We start from the raw sequence: 18,978 nt of genomic DNA on the forward strand, positions 1-18,978 counted from the left end.
TACTACTTCATCCTCGCCCCTCAAGGCAATCCACACCAAAGCTGGAGTAGGGTATTACACCGCAAGGTGGCCCGAACCAGGATAAATTGCTGTGTCTCTTGTCGCTTGGGTTCATCGAGCTAGGCCTAGGAATCATTGAGCGGGCAGACTGGGGAGGACGAGTTCTTCGCACGCACCCTAGAGTTCGAACCTCTCAATGGTCTGCGGAACCCTGAATCTGACATTTGGCGCACCAGGTAGGGGTGCGTCTGAGCCTCTCATCCGCCGATCGACTTGCCGCCACTCCACCGCTCCCATGGCTAACGCTCGTCGAGCCCGTGCTGAGTGTGGGGCTACTCTCGCTGCTCACGTGGCCCAGACGGCAACCGGCGGGCCTCCCCGTCATTCCCCATCGTTTGCCGCTAACGCCGCCACTACCCGGCGGGGCACGTGTAGCAAGCTTCATCACTGCACCCCTCCGTACGGCATGATGGACGCATGGCCACCCCATCACTGACTCCGGCTGGTTCATCATCACACGCTTGTCGCGGGCCGGCGGACGGGCAGGCTGCGCTACTCATGGCATGTGAGCTCTTGCGCTACCACCCGGTCGATGACTTATACGAAGACTGGCAGGACCACATCGCCGAGCTTGTCAGCGCCGCTGGGGGCTCTCCTACGCCGTCCCTCTCGCTACCTCACCTGCCGCCTGCCGCGGGCGACGTAGCCCATGGAGCGCCACCGCCACCTCCCCATGAATACGTCTCCCTTGGACCAAGGTGCGTGGTCCCACGGCATGACCCACCGCGCGGGGCGCCCGCACATGAAGAAGAAAGCTACCAGGAGGTCCAGCAGCTGCAAGAAGATTCTCCAGCGCTCCCTGCACCACCACGTCAAGACCGCACCACCTGCGGTTGTGGCGCATGACCGCCAAGATCAGGCTCCACCTCCACGCCGGCCTTCCGTGAAAACCGCGGGCTGCTGAGCCTTCACTCCTGAGCTACGTAACATCGTCTGGCCGGGGAAGTTCAAGCCTGATCTGCCTCCATGCTACGACAGCACCCCCGACCCTACCGAGTTCCTACAGCTCTACGAGATGAGCATCGAGGCGACCGACGGTGATGAGAATGTCATGGCGAACTGGTTTCCCATGGCCCTCAAGGATGGCGCGTGCTCGTGGCTCCTGAACCTGCCTCTGGGATCGATCTCCTCTCAGGGCAAGATGCGCGAGCGTTTTGTCGCGAACTTCTAGGGCACTCACGACCGCCCGCCTGCCGCGGGTGACCTGCGGCGCATCAAGCAGCAGCCAGGGGAAACCTTTCAGAAGTACATCCAGGGCTTCAACATCGTTCGCCTCAAGATCCCTAAGGTGTCGGACAAAGCCATCATATCAACATTCTCTAATGGCGTCCGCGATGTCAAGATGAAGGAGGAGCTCGACATACATGAGGACCTGTGCACGGCTCTAGAGATGTTCAACATGACAACCAAGTGCGCGAGAGCTGAGGAAGGATGCCTCTCACTCCTCGAGCTCCCAACGGCCGACCCATAGGACAAGATGCCAAGGCCAAGGACGTGAAGCACAAGGGGGCGGCCGTGCTCGCGGCTAAACCAGAGATGAAGCGCGGCTGCGACCACCCAGAGTCATCCAAGGGAAGCCATCCATTCTCAGGAATAACCGATGGTTCAACCACCCCGATAGGGAAAATCCGCCTCCCTGTCACCTTCAGCCAGCACGACAACTACCGCACCGAGCTCATCGACTTCGATATCACCCATATCCGCCTTCCGTACAATGCCATCCTTGGATATCCAGCCCTGGCCAAGTTCATGGCAATGACTCATCATGGTTACAATGTCCTCAAGATGCCAGGGAACTGTGGCATCATCACGATCGCCTGCGAGGAGAAGGATGCGGTGTGCTCTCTCGAGCGTGCCTACCAGGCTCCAGCAGTCGAGAAACCAGACAATGAGGGCACCATCTACCCTCCTGAGGTTGTCCCCAAGAAGAAGAAGCAGATGCTCTGCCAAGAGCCTGAGGAGAGCGGTGTCTCCAGCGGCACCACCTCAGGACCTGCGCCCATGGACGGGGCGCCTCCCTCTCGCACATACGAAGGTGCCCCCGACGCCCTCCTCAGGCTGGGCTTGGGAGCTCTCTTCTGGAGGGCCTCTGACTTAGCCAATGTCTCGCCGGAGGAAGTCGGTCCCACATGGATGGATGCTTCATCGCAGGCTTCCCTCACAAGGGCACAAGGCACGGGCTGCCAGGTGCTCAGGAGTTCATCAACAAGGTGACCGAGGAGCTTCAAGAGGCGAGAGCCATGCGCAGCGATCGCTGCCAGCCGTCTGGTGCGGCTCCTTGTCCTGGCGAGGACAACGACCTACGCGACTGCGTCAACATTCCAGGGCTCAATAGGGCCGCATCCCAGGAGCGCTTCTGGCCATCACACGTTGGTCGGTGTGAAGGCCCCCCTCACAGCTACGTTCGCATGCCTTTTGGCCTGCCGAATGCGGTTGTTACCTTGCAGCGTCACCTGGGGAGCATCATGGCAGCTCAGGAGGCTAGGCACCACACAGTCTTTACAGACATGGCGGCGGTTCTTCATGAACCTGCCAAGCCTCCAAAGCCTCCCGAGGTTCAGGACCCAGGTGGCTCGTGAGGAGTGACTTCTTCAGCACGCGCCTTCAGCTACTCCAACATATCTTCATCAATAGAGCCAGGTGACATTTTCCAGTTTATTCAGTTGGGGCGCCCCTTGGGCTGCATCACCCCCAGATCGCATGGGCCTGTCCCATGCGATGTGTATCCTTTTGTATCTTCTAGTCGCTCTGTTGGGGGCTCCCCTCGTGCTGCATCATCCCCAGGCCGTGTGGGTTTGTCCCCATGGCATGTATCGTTCTTGCATCTATCAGAGCTAGCTTCACCTCCTTCCATAAGTCTCTTTGTGATTATCATCTGTCTATCTGGTACTTCATTGCCATGATCGTCATACGCCCTTGCAAGCCCACCCACGACCGACTCATGATTAAGGGCAGGCACAGACTCTATGCTCAGGTCCATCTCTGTAGTGTCGCTAAACCCAAGTGACTGAGCTCTAGCTCATGGGCCAGCTCCCGTGCAAGTCACCTCCCATGGTCCTTGGTGCCTTGTTCTCGCATGAGCTAATCGGGGGTGGGTAAGTTAGGGCATGTGAACCGGTGCCTCGCCACCACAGAAGCCGCACGCCGGTTGTCTTTCCTCAGGATTTTCATATGAGAAGACTGGGCACGACACCTGTGCTCGGGTCCGTCCCTGCAGCGTCGATAAACCTAATGACTGAGCTCTGTCTGGTGGGCCAGCCCCATTCACGTCACCTCCTGGGGTCGTTGGTGTTTGTCCTTCTCATGTGATAGCCTCAGGAGATTCATTGGTGCAGGCTGTCTAACCATCTCGCAGGGCCATCACAAGTGTTCCAAATCAAATTCAGGCACAACCCACCTTGAGGTAGGGCCTCGTGAGTCCCGCGCTGGCTCACGAGTGCCCAGACACACACCTCCTCTAGCCCTGCCGTGCAAGCCACGTGTCAGGACGGGGCTGTACCCGCCCCGGGGGCTCCACTTAGAGGGAACCCCCATCCATGCACCAGTGGAAGCACCATGCTCTGCGCTGGAGGTGGCTGAAGACAAGCATCATGGCTGAGGTGGAGAGCGCGCGGGCTTCTCCTTCCACCATGTGGCCGACCCCAAGGACAATGCCCTCAAGTGCCGTGACAAGCTGGGTGAGCAGCTCGGCGGGGCCTTCCTCAGCAGTCACCAATGGCGCCTTCAACCCCCTCCCATAGAGATCCTGCAACACCTTGCGGGACCTTTGCACGAGAGAATCGGAGGCGGCATGATATTTGGAAAGAATTTTTGCCTTGGTTTCCAGCTGGGCCTTCTCCGCCTCCACCTTCTCCTTCAGCTTCTCTAGACGGCCACGTTACGCGGACTGTTCCTGTGTCGATCGCTCAAGCTCGGTGTCACGATTGGCGACCGCATCTTCCCGAGCCTTCAGCTTGTCCTCCCGCATCTCGCGCTTACGGGCCTCGGCGGCCTGTTGGTCGCGAAGGGTCTTCAGCTCCGCCTCCGCCACTTGGTAGTGCTTCCCAGCAGCCTCAGCATCCTTCACTGCCACGACGCGGGCAACCGTTGCCAAGTCAGTAGCCTGTTTGCCCTCCTCTGAGACCGCCACGGCCTAGCTCCAAGCCTCCCTGATGGACGTGTCAGCTTGAAGCCATCCTGAGATCAGCTCCAGGTGACCCGACGCCAGGCGCTGATTAGCGCCTTGAAGATCACCACGAAGCTGGTTCAACATAGAGAGGGCCTCCTCCAGAGCATTAGGCCCAGCAGAAGGGGCCGGGGGCTTTGGAGCCTTCGGGACTTCAGTAGGCGAGCTGAAGGCGAGCACCTCCAAAGTTGGCTCGGCCGCGGAGATCAGCTCCTCATGAGGTCGGGCCTCCTCACCTCGGGAGGGTGACCCAGTCGCATGAGCGTGCAAGCTGACCCGTCCTTTCGCGGCGGAGGTGGCGCAACCACGACAAGCTGCCAGGCCATGGTGGTCCCGGCCGTCTCCTTCTTCTTTTTCGGCATCGACATTGGCATAGCTGCACAAGAGGGAGGCATCAATACACTATGACAAGAGTGCGGAGACTCCTGGACCGGGTGCTCGCCGGCAGCGTCGTCATTGGAAAGGCCGAGGAGGTTGATCTGGCATGGGGGGAGGTCTCCCCCACACCTTCCAAGTTCTCCTTCGTGTGCATCCTCTCCTCCTTATCAGACCCATCGGAGGATGCTGCCACCGGGCCCGGGAGCGGGGAAGGCTCCTGAGGAACAAGACCGTGCTCGTCGAAGACATGCATGGCGTCGACGATCTTCTCTCCGTCCAGGCGGCGGTACAGCAGAAGATCGGAGTCCGGGGGGCAGCCCTGGTCCTTTCTGAGCAAGGTGCGCAAAATCTGGTTCAGCTCCTCCTGGGACAAGTCGTCCGGACGCAGCCGGAGGTCATCTCCGACGCCCTTGAAATTCCATAGGGGCCGCGAGTGCACCTAGAGCGGAGCTAGGCGCTGCGTCAGGAATTCCTTGACGATCATGGCCCCCGTCAGCTTCTCCGCCTACAGGTCATCAGTCTTCAGGTCCGCTGCCATCCTCTCCAGCAACGGCTCTGCCCTGGGATCGGTGAGCTTCTCGTGAGAGCACCCTTCCTGGGGCATCGGCTGCGAGGTCGGCATCACCAGCTGGGGGTGGATGCGCTTGGCATCCATGAAGATCCACCTAATCCTGAAGACATCCACGTTTTTCCGGCTTACAAGACCGCATTGCTGCCATGTGTCGCGACGAAGTTGGCGCACCCCCAGCACTGGGTGTCATTGACTCGGAGGTAGAAGAGGTGGAGGAGCAGCGCCACGGAAGTCATCACCCCCAGGAACGGCTCAGAGTAAACAGCAAAGATCGACAGGGGGAGGATGGGGTTGGGGTGAAGATGGAGGGCATGGAGCTTGTACTTGTGAAGGACGGCGAAGAAGAAGTCGGAGAAAGGAGGAACCAAACCCGCGAAGACGCTGTGTTGAAAGAAGGGGTAGAAGGTGCCGCCGAGGGTTTCTAGCTTAGCGGAGCCAACCTGGAGCGCCGTCTCTTCCCTTTCATTGCTGCTGGAGGCCGCCACCAGGAGCACGGTGGCGAGGTGCTTCTCCTCGGTGATGGTGGACAGGCTCAAGGCTGGCTCGAACCAGGAGGCTTGACGCCTAGACGTGGCAGAGGATCCAGCCTTATCGGCGGCCATCGGTCACTGATTCGGGATGAGATTGGTGGATTTGGAGGTTTTTTGAGTAGAAGGGAAAGGGGATATGGAGCAAGACGAAGGAAGGGCAATGAAGGCTTTGAGGCAGATGTCAGCCTTTTTGTCAGCCAGGGGAAGTTGCCGAGGTAGCGTGGGAGCGGAGGTGCCCACGGCCCATTAATCGCCACGTGTCAATCAAGGCCGCAGGCGGTTGGGGCCCGCGATGCCCCACACTTGCCCTTTGGCTTCGCCTCGAAGCTAATCTCGAGCGCACCTTGGGCCCGAGGTCTACTGTCGGCATCCTGGGAATGGGGGTACCCAGACATGCCTACCTGCGGCCCATGGCGTGGCTCCATCGACGGCCCGGTATGGCCCAACTTCAACAACAACAACCCAAGACCCTCGCGAGGGGTCAACCTTCATGAGGCGTACGACACCAAGACCTCCCTTGGGGGGCAGCCTCACCAGGCTAGCTCCTGAGGAGCGGAGATATCTATGCAAGACGCACCTTGCGAGGTTCACATGACATGAGCTGTGATGATCAAGGCCAGGCGGGCGCTAGTGGGCACAGTGCACCAGTTCCTCTTTGGTGCTAAGGAGGCAAGCACAGGTGCGCCCCCCCGAGGAATCAAGCAAAGGTTTCCATATCGGTGCAACAAGACCAAGACCACCAGGATGACAGGACGAAGGTCGTCGCGGAGCCCACCACTGTGTCACCTCCAAAGGCTTTTGCAGGCGAAGACGACTTTTGTCAGGATAACTTGTACTAGTTGTCTCCCTTTGAATTTGTCCATTGTGGGATCCCTTCCCACATATATTTGGGAAGAGGACCAAGGCCACTATAAATAGGACTTATCCACCACCATAGAGGGGGGCGGATCATTCAGATCATCCTCTCACCCACCAGCTCATCCAGCTCTAGAACACCTCACCTCCTGAGGCTGGTCTACCACTGTACTAGTTCATCCTCAGCCCCTCGAGGCAATCCACCCCAAAGTGGGAGAAGGGTATTACACGGCAAGGTGGTCCGAACCAGGATAAACTGTTGTGTCTCTTGTCCCATTGGTTCATCAAGCTAGGCCTAGGAATCGTTGAGCGGGCAGACTAGGAGGACGAGTTCTTCGCACGCACCCCAGAGTTTGAACCTCTCAAGGGTCTGTGGAACCCTGAATCCGACATCCCTCACAAAGGGGTGCAGAGGAAATCCCAGCCCTCGGATGATGTGGGGGAGGAACACCACCCTCTCTGGGCATGGGGATGACCTGGCCCTCTTCTGGGCTCGATGAGCAACATCTATCGGCAGATAGTCGGCTCGCTTTAGCTCCTTGATATCGCTGTCGGTGACGATGGAGGCCTCCCACTTGCTCTTAGCGCCAGATCTGGGCATGACTGAAGCTAGGGAGAAGCTGGGAAGGTGACCTTCTACGGAGAAGCAGAGAAGGGTGCTGGAGCTCTGGAGATTGGAAAGCTGACAGCGAGAGGTGCAAGAAGGCGTAGGCTGGTAACTGCTGCTATTCCCCTTTTATGGGCCGTGGAGGAGCCGATGTTTCCTATTTTCATGCCACAGTCCTCTCCACTTACCGATACGTTCATGACGTTTTGCGCGGGTGGAGGAATTGAAATGATTAAGCATATCCCCTAAAAGCGGGGAACGATCTCTGCCTTCATGAGACGTGTCAATGGAGGGGCAGCCTCGAGCCGTGTATTGAGAACTCCCAGCCGTTTGGTGTTATGAGCGGGCGCGAAGCTTTGCCAAAAAGTTGTCAGATGAGGGTACTATTCAAACTTGAGCAGTATGGCCTTCAAGGGTAAGTAAAAGAAATGTTGCAAATTCCGGACACCACTCAACTCCGAGAAAGCACAAGACAAGATGGAGAACTCACCTCGCAAGCCGAAGACAGTTGGATATGCGGATGCCGGACACATGCCCTGGCGTTGGAGGCTAGTTCGGGGGCTACTGAGGGAGTCCTGGATTAAGGGGTCCTCAGGCCGCTGGCCTATTTCTCATGTGCCTTGTCGGATTTCGGGTTCTGGCAGACCCTTAAGGTTCGAACACTGGGGTGCGCGCGGAGATCTCTCCCCTACCGATCTACGTCCGATCCTCTCGTGCGAACTAAGATGAAAATGATGAACAACACAAGAGACACGAGGTTTATACTGGTTCGGGCCACCGTTGTGGTGTAATACACTACTCCAGTGTGTGGTGTGGTGGATTGCCTCTGGGGCCGATGATGGACAGTACAAGTGAAGAACAGCCTCGCGAGGGGTGTTCTTGAGCTGGTGCGGTGTGTTCTACTTAGTCTCTACTAGGTTCTTCCTCTCTCCTCTATCTTCTCCTTTGTGGAGGATAGCTCTATTTATAGAGGCCCTGGGCCTCTCCCCGAATAATCGAGTGGGAAGGGCGCCAACAATTGGGCATTTTGAAGGGGAACATCTAGTACAAGTTATCCTGACCAAAGGTGGTCTTCGGCTGCCAAAAGCACTGGTGATGACGCCGTCTTAGGCTCCAGGTGACCTCCGTCCGGCCGTCCGGCTGGTCTTGGTCTCATTGCACCGGAATGGTAACCTTTGCCTGATACCTTGGCCTGTGCTTGCCCCTTTGCACCAAAGGGGAAGCAAGGACCCTGCGCAGGCCGTCGCCCGCCTGGCGCCCGCCTGGCCTTGATTGTCATGGCTTGCGTCATGAGATCCTCGCAAGGTACCCTTGCATTGATCTCTCCGCCTCCTCGCGAGCCTGCCTGATGAGGCCGCTCTTGAGGAAGCTTGCTCTCGTCCGCCCCGCGAGGCTCGGCCCCTCGCGAGGGTCTTGAGCTTGGGCTGATGAAGATGGGCCGTGCTGGGCCCCTGCCTGAGCCACACCGCAGGCCACAGGCAGGCAAGTCTGGGGACCCCCGTTCCTAGAACACCGACAGTAGCCCCCGGGCCCAAGGCACGCGCGGGCTTGGCTTAGCAGAGAAGCGAAGGGGCAAGCATGAAGCGCCGCGGGCCCTAACAGCCTACAGCCTTGGGTGCAGCGTGGCGGTTGATTGGGCGTGGGCGTCTGCACTTCCCACGACGCCTCGGCAATTGCATGATTGACATGTCCCTGCATGCAGAGATATGGGTCATGATTACCTGAGGTCATGGTGCTCGGCGGTTGGCCTTCCCCGGCTATAAGTACGGGGCTGCGTGAGCTCCGCCAGTTCACCCCTTTTCGTTACTCCTCCTCTTCTTCTTCCTCATCCTTGCTTCCTCTTGCACCAATGGCATCGATCCGTAGGTTTTCAATTGAGGAGAAGGGAAAGGCCCCCAGAGAGGGTCCTGACCCACTCCCGCCGAAGAAGCGGCGAATCCTCTGTCACCGGGATGAAGGCGCATGGCAGGAGGTGTCGAGGCCGTGGTACGAGCGGCCACCGCCTTGGTTTCTGCTGCCCTTGTACGCCCGCGTCGTAGGCCCCAGGGGGGAGGGCGCCGAGCAACACCGACAGCGCCGCCACCGTCGCCGGCGAGTCACAGTGGTGCGCGTCGTCCCCCCTGGAGTCCACGCGGAGCGCTCCTCTCGCGAGCTTGTGCTCCATGCCGCCATGCCTCCAATTTCGTGGATCCACCTTCCTCCCTCCTTCGCCTTCGAGATGCCGCCGAGCGGGGCCCTGGAGCTCTGGCTGCAGCACGCCGACTGTGGCACCCCTGCAACCGGAGCGGTGGTCGCGTTCGTCGCTCCGGGCAAGGTCTTCATGAACCGGGGCTGGGGTGAGATTGTCCGGGTCTGTCGCACGGACGACGCCTTGGTGATCCATCTTGAATACAACGGCGCCTCCTTGATGTTCTTCAAGGTCTTTGATGCAGAAGGATGCCGGCTGGAATGCTGCCCTAAGAGAAGCGGCATGGGTGACGAACTGGTGAGGACCAGCCCCGCCCGTTGGTCCTCCTGCAGCTCCTCAGGCAGCAGTGGAGGGACTGAGGGCTTCAGGGGCTCCCCCGAACTCCTCGCGACCCCGGAGACGAGCGACGACAGCTACGAGCCTCCGAGCTCGCGCCGCACTCAGAGTGGGGTAGCTGCATCGGGCCGCCGACGCCACTGATATGGATGGGATTGGTGCCGTCACTAGGCAGCCCACTATTGATGATGGCGTCGCTTGGGGAGGTGCTAGCAAGTAGCGTCCCTTAGGGTTAGCAGCTTTTGTTCCCTGCGAGGAATTAAAGCAACACGCCGTGGGGGTATGTAAGGCGTCTGTCGTGCCTTTTGTAAATACTATATCCTTAATATGAATTGGCGTGAGGTGTTCGTTCTGTTCCGGCTAAGCTCCCCCTTTCTATCCTCACGAGGACTTGGCGCTCTACGCTGACAGGTCCCAGTCCCCAGGCAAGCTTCAGCCGTTGCTGGTATGCCAGGTCACGATGTCGTGGTCAAGGCCAGGAGGTGAGCGGCCCGAGGTCCGGTAAGAGCCCCCGAGTTGCGATGCTCGGGAGGTCCCCTTTAGCGCTCAAGCAATCCTTGCTAGGCGAGAAAGGTAGGCAGCGTCACCGTGACAGAGTTGCACTGGGCGGGGATTCAGCGCTGCGTTGGTCTAGCTCTTACGAGGGTGCGACTTATCTTGTGCGTCTGATGTAGTTCCTCGAAGCGGCGCCCGACCCGAGAGGCGGTGGCCGAGGTACTACTGGGTTAGGCCCTCGCGAGCTTCTTCCCACTCCCCCGCACTTTCCTTAACGCTCTACGTCCTCAGGTCCCGACCCTCGAGCGAGCTCAGCCGCCGCTGGTATGACAGGTCGTGATGCCGTGGGTCAAGGCCAGGGGGTGAGGGCTGGAGAGCCAGTAGGAGCCCATGAGTCGCGATGCTCAGGTACCACCCTTTAACGTCCAAGCGGTCCGTGCCTAAGAGGGGGAGAGAGAGCTCACGATGCCCCCAACGTTGCTCCTGGAGTAGGTCCTGCACACCAATCATGAGGAGAAACAAGGCCTGTCGTTACGGTCGCCAGCCAACCTATGGTCACTCTGAGGGAGCGGTCAGGGCACTGAGGGCCTGGTGAGGTGGCGCCGTGCAGGGCTACCGCGACCAGAGCTTGACCACTCATGTTTATCAATGCTGCAGGGACGGACCTGTGCGCACGTGCCGTGCCAGAGCGAGCGGCTCTTCAGATAGGTGTCGATCAAGCAGGTGATTAGGTCAGGTATGTTAAGCACATAGGAGGAAATCCAATTTCAAGCAAGCGCAGGTAAAAGAAACCGCCGCTGGGTCGGGCCCGAGCGGCATGGGGATGATACAGCCCGAGGGGCGCCCCCAACAAGGTAAATAAAGAGCATAACCAAAATGGATACATGCCGCGGGGACGGACCCACGCGGCCTGGGAATGGTGCAGCCCTGTGGGCGCTCCCAGCTGAAAGTAGAACTCTGAAAGATGTCACCTGGTGCTGTTGAAGATGAAGCGATGCTGGGGAAGTGAGTGATGCGCGGTGAAGACGTCGGCCCTCATGAGCCCCCAGGCCCAGGGGCCTCGGGAGGCTCCGGTGGCACGTGCAGGTCTTCGGGGACCATCGCCACCTCCGCCAGGACCGCGCGATGCCTGACCTCCTGATCCCCCAGAATGCTCCTCAACAGGCGTTGATGTGCGGCGACCGCGCTCGGCAGGCCAAAGGGCATGCGAACGTAGCTGTGAGGTGGTCCCTCGCAGCGCCCTACGGCCGAAGGCCATAGGCGCTCCTGGGACGCAGCTCGGTTGAGCCCTGGTACGTCGACATAGACGTGCAGTTCTCCATCCTCGCCTGGATGTGGGGCCACGGCAGGTAAGCGGCGGCTGCCGCGCATGACTCTGGACTCTTGTAGCTCATGGGTGTTCCTTGCGATGAACTCATGAGGGTTTGGTCTCCTTTGACTTGTACCTTCCTGAGGGAAGCGTGCTTGAAAGCACCCTTCCAAGTGGTGACTGAGCGCCTCCCCCACGACCTTGGCAAGGTCGGCGGCTCTCCAATAGAGAGCCCCCGAGCCCTGCCCGAGGAGGGCGCCTGGCGCGCCTTCCTATGCGCGAGAGGGTGGCGCTCCCTGATCGGGCGTGAATCCTGACGCAATACCTCCGGAGGTGCCTGCCTCCTTGTGGCTCGGGCCAGGTGAGGTCTTCTTCTTCTTGAGGGTCGCCTCGGGAGGCCTCCCGCTCCTGTGATCTGGGTCTTCGATTGCTGCGGCTTGGAACGCACGCTCAAGCGAGCACACTGCGTCCCTTTCTTCACAGGGTACGGTGATGACTCCACCGCTCCCTGGCATCTTGAGGACATTGTAACCATGTGAGTCACTGCCATAAACTTCGCTAGGGCTGGGTACCCAAGGATGGCGTTATACGACAGGCGGATGTGAGCGACGTCGAAGTCGATGAGCTTGGTGTGGTAGTTGTTGTGTTGCCCGAAGGTGACCGGAACGCGAACCTACACAATTGGAACAGTGGAACCATCGGTGACTCCTGAGAAAGGCTTGGTCGGCTAAAGCTGGTCGTACGGCACTTGGAGATTGTCGAACATCTCGACGGACAGGACATTGAGTCCTACCCCGCCATCGATGAGGGTCCTGGTGACCTGCACGTTGCTAATGACTGGGGAGCAAAGCATCAGGAGGACTCCGGCCGTTGCCGCACACTTGAGATGATCTGCGGAACTGAACGTGATCGCGCACGTAGACCACCTGAGAGGGCGCGTGGCCTCAAGCTTGCGAAGGACTGCATTCACCTCGCGAGCAAACTGCTTGAAGATGCGCTGTAAGGCTGGGGCCTGGGCGCCACCCAAGATGCAAGCAATTGCACGCGGCTCTTGGAAGCCCCCAACCTCATCGTCTTGGTGTTGGTCTTCGTTCCTCCTTGGTGGAGGTGGCAGAGGAGGGAGGCCTGCGTTGCCGTGCGGGTGGCCCTCACGACGCCGGTCTCCAGCCTCCCTCGCGAGGCTAGTCCTGCCAGCGGTCCTCACGAGGGCGGTCACGCCATCCCTGGCGAAGGCCACGGTCTTCCCATCGTCCGCCACCTCTTCCTCCTCCTCGGCTATAGCCCCTGTCATTGCGCTCTGGGCGTCGGCCGACTTGCCCATCTCGCACGGCTCTGAGCTCTTGACATTCGTTGGTGTTGTGGGTCTGGAGGTTGTGGTACATGCAGTACCGTCCGCCCTTGGATGACTCAGGTCGATCCCTGCCTCGCTTGGTGTCCGGTTCCGCTGCTAGCACGGCAGCCCCCTTGCGCTTCACATCTTTGGCCTTGAGCTTCTTTTCTTCCGGGTCGGCTGCCGGGAGCTCGAGGAGGGAGAGACGCCCTTCCTCAGCCCTGACGCACTTGGTCGCCAAGTTGAACAGCTCCAGGGATGTGCACAGGTCTTCATGGATTGCTAGTTCTTCCTTCATCTTGACGTCGCGCACGCCGTCGGAGAAGGCTGAGATGATAGCTTCTTCAGTTACCTTGGGGATCTTGAGGCGAGCGCAGTTGAAGCGCTGGATGTACTTCTGCAGGGTTTCTCCTGGCTGTTGCTTGATGCGGCGCAGGTCGCTCACGGTCGGGGGCCGGTCGCGAGTGCCCTGGAAGTTGGCGATGAAGCGGGTGCGCATCTCGCTCCAGGAGGAGATCATGCCAGGAGCCAGGTTCAGGAGCCAGGTGCGGGTGCCGTCCTTGAGCGCCATGGGGAACCAATTCGCCATGACCTTTTCGTCTCCGTTGGCGGCTACGATGCCCATCTCATAGAGCTGCAGGAAGTCCGCGGGGTCCGCTGTGCCATCATAGCAGGGAGGGAGGTCAGGCTTGAACTTGCCTGGCCATGTGACGCCGCGTAGCTCGGGGGTGAAGGCGAGGCAGCCCACCGTGGCCACCGGCACCCTTTGCTGGTGCTGGACTTGTTCTTGCGGGTCACCACGCGCCGCCACTGGGAGCAGCGCGGGGTTTTGTCGTGGAGGCGCTGGGAGCGCGCGAGCACCTTCCCGGGGACGTGGGATCTCTTGGTAGCTCCCTTCTTGCTGCGCAGGCGCCGGATGTGGAGGGTCCCGCCCTAGGGCTGCGCGCCTTGGAGCCAAGGCACCTTCTTGGGGAGGAGGCGGTGGAGGCGCCTCCTGATCCTCGCCCCCTGCACGGGACGGAGGGCGAGGCAATGAGAGGGACCGCAAGGGGGAGCCCCCCTGCGGCACTGACAAGCTCGGTGATGTGGGCGAGCCAGTCCTTGTAGAGGTCGTCGACGGGGCGATAGTGCAGGAGCTCCCGCGCCAAGAGCAGTGATGCGAGAGCATCCATGGGTGCGCGATGGGCGTGGGACAACGAGCTAGCTGGAGTCAGCGACGGGGTGGCGGTGCGGCCATCCCGTCGCACCGAAGGATGCTAGGACGAGACCTGCTGCTCGTTCCCCGCCGGGCCGGTGGCGGCATCGGTGGCGGGCGACAAGGAACGACGAGGGGGGCCGCCGACAGGCGCCGTCTGGGCGACACGAGTGGCGCGAGCAGCCCAGCGCTCGGCGCGAGCCCAACGAGCTTCTGCCATGGACATGACGGAAGATCACACGCGAACAGCGGAAGAAAGATTTCGGCGCACCCCTACCTGGCACACCAAATGTTGGATTTCGGGTTCCGACAGACCCTTAAGGTTCGAACACTGGGGTGCGCGCGGAGATCTCTCCCCTACCAATCTACGTCCAATCCTCTCATGCGAACTAAGATGAAAATGATGAACAACACAAGAGACACGAGGTTTATACTGCTTCGGGCCACCGTTGTGGTGTAATACCCTACTCCAATGTGTGGTGTGGTGGATTGCCTCTGGGGCTGATGATGGACAGTACAAGGGAAGAACAGCCTCGCGAGGGGTGTTCTTGAGCTGGTGCGGTGTGTTCTACTTAGTCTCTACTGGGTTCTTCCTCTCTCATCTCTCTTCTCCTTTGTGGAGGCTAGCTCTATTTATAGAGGCCCTGGGCCTCTCCCCGAATAATCGAGTGGGAAGGGCGTCAACAATTGGCCATTTTGAAGGGGAACATCTAGTACAAGTTATCCTGACCAAAGGTGGTCTTCGGCTGCCAAAAGCACTAGTGATGACGCCATCTTGGGCTCCACGGTGACCTCCGTCCATCCGTCCGGCTCGTCTTGGTCTCGTTGCACCGGAATGGTAACCTTTGCCTGATACCTTGGCCTGTGCTTGCCCCCTTTGCACCAAAGGGGAAACAAGGACCCTGCGAAGGCCGGCGCCTGCCTGGCGCCCACCTGGCCTTGATTGTCATGGCTTGCATCATGGGATCCTCGCGAGGTACCCTTGCATTGATCTCTCCACCTCCTCGCAAGCCTGCCTGATGAGGCCGCTCTTGAGGAAGCTTCCTGTCGTCTGCCCCGCGAGGCTCGGCCCCTCGCGAGGGTCTTGAGCTTGGGCTAATGAAGATGGGCCGTACTGGGCCCCTGCCTGAGCCACGCCACAGGCAGGCAAGTCTGGGGACCCCCGTTCCCAGAACGCCGACAGGCCGGATTGGTGGGCAACTTTGGAGCCAAGCTAGAGCGCGGGCCCATGACCGGATAGAAGATCAAGATTTTCGGTGTCGTGATGTGCCCTCCAAGTCAAGATTAGGCATGATCTTTCCTTTATTGTAACCGATCGCCTGTAACACTAACCCTACTGGCATCTATATAAACCAAAGGATTTTAGTCTTTAGGGCTAGAGAAACATCTAATCCCTCATCAACCTAGGGCCTAGGTCACCTGATCTTGAGATAGATCGACTCTGTAACCATATTATACACATCAAATACAATCAAGCAGGACGTAGGGTTTTACCTCTTAGAGAGGGCCCAAACCTGGGTAAACACCATGTTCATCGTCCCTTGTTCCCCATCGATCCTAGATCCATAGCTCAGGACCCCCTACCCGAGATCCGCCGGTTTTGACACAAAGACCATCCTTATCCATTACCTAATCAATGCGCTGCACCTGCACCCAAGCTCTTCCCTCCTCCTTTCCATCTTTGCCAATATCTGCGAGGATTTTCTAGGCATGATGCCCTCGATGGAATTCTTCCAGAAGTTCTACAGCCTCCAGCTGACTGCGATGGACTAGTGCTCGGTGTCGGCGTCCTTAGAACGGGGGTACCAAGACCTGCCCGCTTGTGGCCTAGGGTGTGACTCCACCAATGGCCTGGTACGGCCCATCTTCATCAGCAACCACTCAAGACCCTTGCGAGGGGCCAAGCCTTGCGAGGCAGACGACACCAAGACCTCCCCAGGGCGGCCTCACTAGGATGGCTCCTGAGGAGCGGAGATATCTATGCAAGGGACACCTTGCGAGGTCCACGTGACGTGTGCCATGACGACCAAGGCCAGGCGGGCGCTAGTGGGTGCAAAGTGCCTTTTTCCTCTTTGGTTCTAAGGAAGCAGGCGCAGGCGAGGAGTCCCAAGGCATCAGACAAAGGTTAACATATCGGTGCAACAAGACCAAGACCAGCTGGACGGCAGGACAGAGGTCTCGGCGGAGCCCACGACGGCGTCACCACTGGCAGGCGAAGACCATGTTTTGTCAGGATAACTTGTACTGGTTATCTCCCTTCGAACTTCGCCATTATGGGATCCCTTCCCGCCTAAACATTTGGGAAGAGGACCAGGGCCTCTATATATAGGACTAGCCACCACCGTAGTGAAGGATCGACTCATCTTGGATCGGATCCACTCCACCAAGGCCATCTCACCAGCTCATCGAGCTCAAGAACACCTCTTCTCAGGAGGCTGTTCATCCACTGTACTAGTTTATCCTTAGCCCATGAGGCAATCCACCACACCACACTGGAGTAGGGTATTACACCACAATGGTTGCCGGAACTAGTATAAACTCTCGTGTGTCTTGTTCCTTGGGTGCGGCGAGCTAGGCATTGAGATCGTTGTGAGAGCGAGCTAGGGAGATATCTTCATGCGCACCCCAGTGTTCGAACCTCAAGGGTTTGCCGGAACCCGCAATCCGACATTTGGCGCGCCAGGTACAGGTGCACTGAAGCCTTTCTTCCATTGATTCACGCTCCACTGCTCCACCACATCCATGTCTGACGCTCGCCGAGCTCGTGTTGAGCGTTGGGCCGCCCTCGCCACCCGCATCGCTCAGACGATGGCCATTGGCGGACCTCCCCGCCGTTCTCCATCACCCACTGCTAACGCAGCCACCGGCCCGGCACCAAACGAGTTGCAGGCTTCATCGCTGCACTCCTCCATGCGGAGGGACAGGCGCACTGCCACCCCATCGCTGACTTCGGCCGACTCGTCATCGCACGCTCGTTGCGCGCCCATGGACGTGCGGGCCGCACTGCTCATGGCACGCGAGCTCCTGCATTACCGCCCGGTCGACAACCTCTACGACGACTGTTACGAAGAAGGAAGCTGCTAAGAGAGTCCTGAGGCTGAAAGAAAACACTCCTGTGCTCCCACCACAAATGCATCAAGATTGCGCGCGGACGGCGGCGGCGGTGCGTGGATATCAGGATTAGGCTCCGCCACCGCGATAGGCTCCGGTGACCAGAGCAAGCTGCCGTGCCTTTACTCCTGAGCTGCGCTCCATCATCTCGCTAGGCAAGTTCAAGCCAGACCTGCCTTCACGCTACGACGGCACCGCCGCCCCCGCGGAGTTTTTGTAGCTCTACGAGACAGAGACAAGAAGGTCATGGTGAACTGGTTTCCCATGGCCCTCAAGGATGGCGCGCGCTCGTGGCTCCTGAACTTGCCCGCGGGATTGATCTCCTCCTGGGGAGAGATGCACGAGCGTTTCGTCACCAACTTCCAAGGCACTCGCGACCGCGGGCCGGCTGCAGGTGACCTACGACGCATCAAGCAACAACGAGGGGAAACCCTGCAGAAGTACATCTAGTGCTTCAACATCATTCACCACAAGATTCCCAAGGTGACGGACGAGGCCGTCATCTCTGCATTCTTTGATGGCGTCCGTGATGTAAAGATGAAGGAGGAGCTCGCCATCCATGAGGAGCAATGCACGGCCCTGGAGATGTTCAATATGGCGACCAAGTGCGCAAGGGTTGAGGAAGGACGCCTTTCCCTCCTCGAGCTCCCAGCTGCTGACCAGGAGGACAAGAAGGAAAAGATCAAGGATGTGAAGTGCAAGGGGGCTACCGTAATCGCGGCAGAGCCAAAGATGAAGCGCGGCTGCGACCACCCCAAATCATCCAAGGCCAACCGCCCATTCTGCGCCTTCCACAATGTTCACAGCCACAACACCAGCGACTGTTAGGAGCTCAGAGCCATCCGAGATGGGTGCTTCGGTCGAAGCCCCGAGCACAACGACCGAGGCTATGGCCGAGGAGGAGGACAAAGCGGGGGATGCTGGGCCGATCGCGGCCCCCGCTAGGAGTGGCATGACCGGCCTCGTGAGGACTGCTGGCAGGACCAACCTCGCGAAGGCGCCTAGAGAGATCATCCTTGTGAGGACCGCCCGCAGGGCAACACCGGCCTCGCTCCGTTGCCGCCCCCACCAAGAAGGAACGACGACCATCATCAAGACGAGGGGGCTGGGGGCTTCCAGGAGCGACGCGCCATCGCCTGTATCTTGGGTGGCGCCGAAGCCCCAGCCTCTCAGCGTACCTTCAAGCAGTTTGCTCGCGAGGTGAATCCGGCCCTTCCCAGGTGGTCCATGTGCGCCATCACCTTCAGCTCGTCAGATCAGCTCAAGTGCGCGGCGAACGTCGGCGCCCTCCAGATGCTCTACTCACCCGTCATCACCAACGTTCAAGTCACCAAGACCCTCATCAACGGCGGCGTAGGGCTCAACGTCCTGTCTGTCGAGACATTCGCTAGTCTCCAAGTGCCATACAATCAGCTGCAGCCTACCAAGCATTCTCACGATTGACCGACGGCTCCACCACCCCGATATGGCAGGTCGGCCTCCCTGTCACCTTCAGCCAGCGTCATAACTACCGCACCGAGCTCATCGACTTTGAGGTCGCCCACATCCGCCTACCGTACAACGCCATCCTTGGGTATCCAGCCTTGGCCAAGTATATGGCTGTGACCCACAACGGCAACAATGTCCTCAAGATGTCAGGGAGTGGCGGCATCATCACGGTCCCCTTTGAAGAAACAGATGCAGTGTGCTCTCTTGAGCGCGCTTAGCAAGACGCAGCAACCGAAGACCCTGACAACGAAGGCACCCTGTACCCTCCTGAGGCCAACCCTAAGAAGAAGAAGCAGCTACTCCGTAAATGGCCTCAAGAGGGTGGCGTCTCCAGCAGCACCATCTCAGGACCTGCACCCG

Source organism: Triticum aestivum, chromosome 4A, assembly GCF_018294505.1.
Source record: "Triticum aestivum cultivar Chinese Spring chromosome 4A, IWGSC CS RefSeq v2.1, whole genome shotgun sequence".
NCBI lineage: Eukaryota > Viridiplantae > Streptophyta > Magnoliopsida > Poales > Poaceae > Triticum > Triticum aestivum.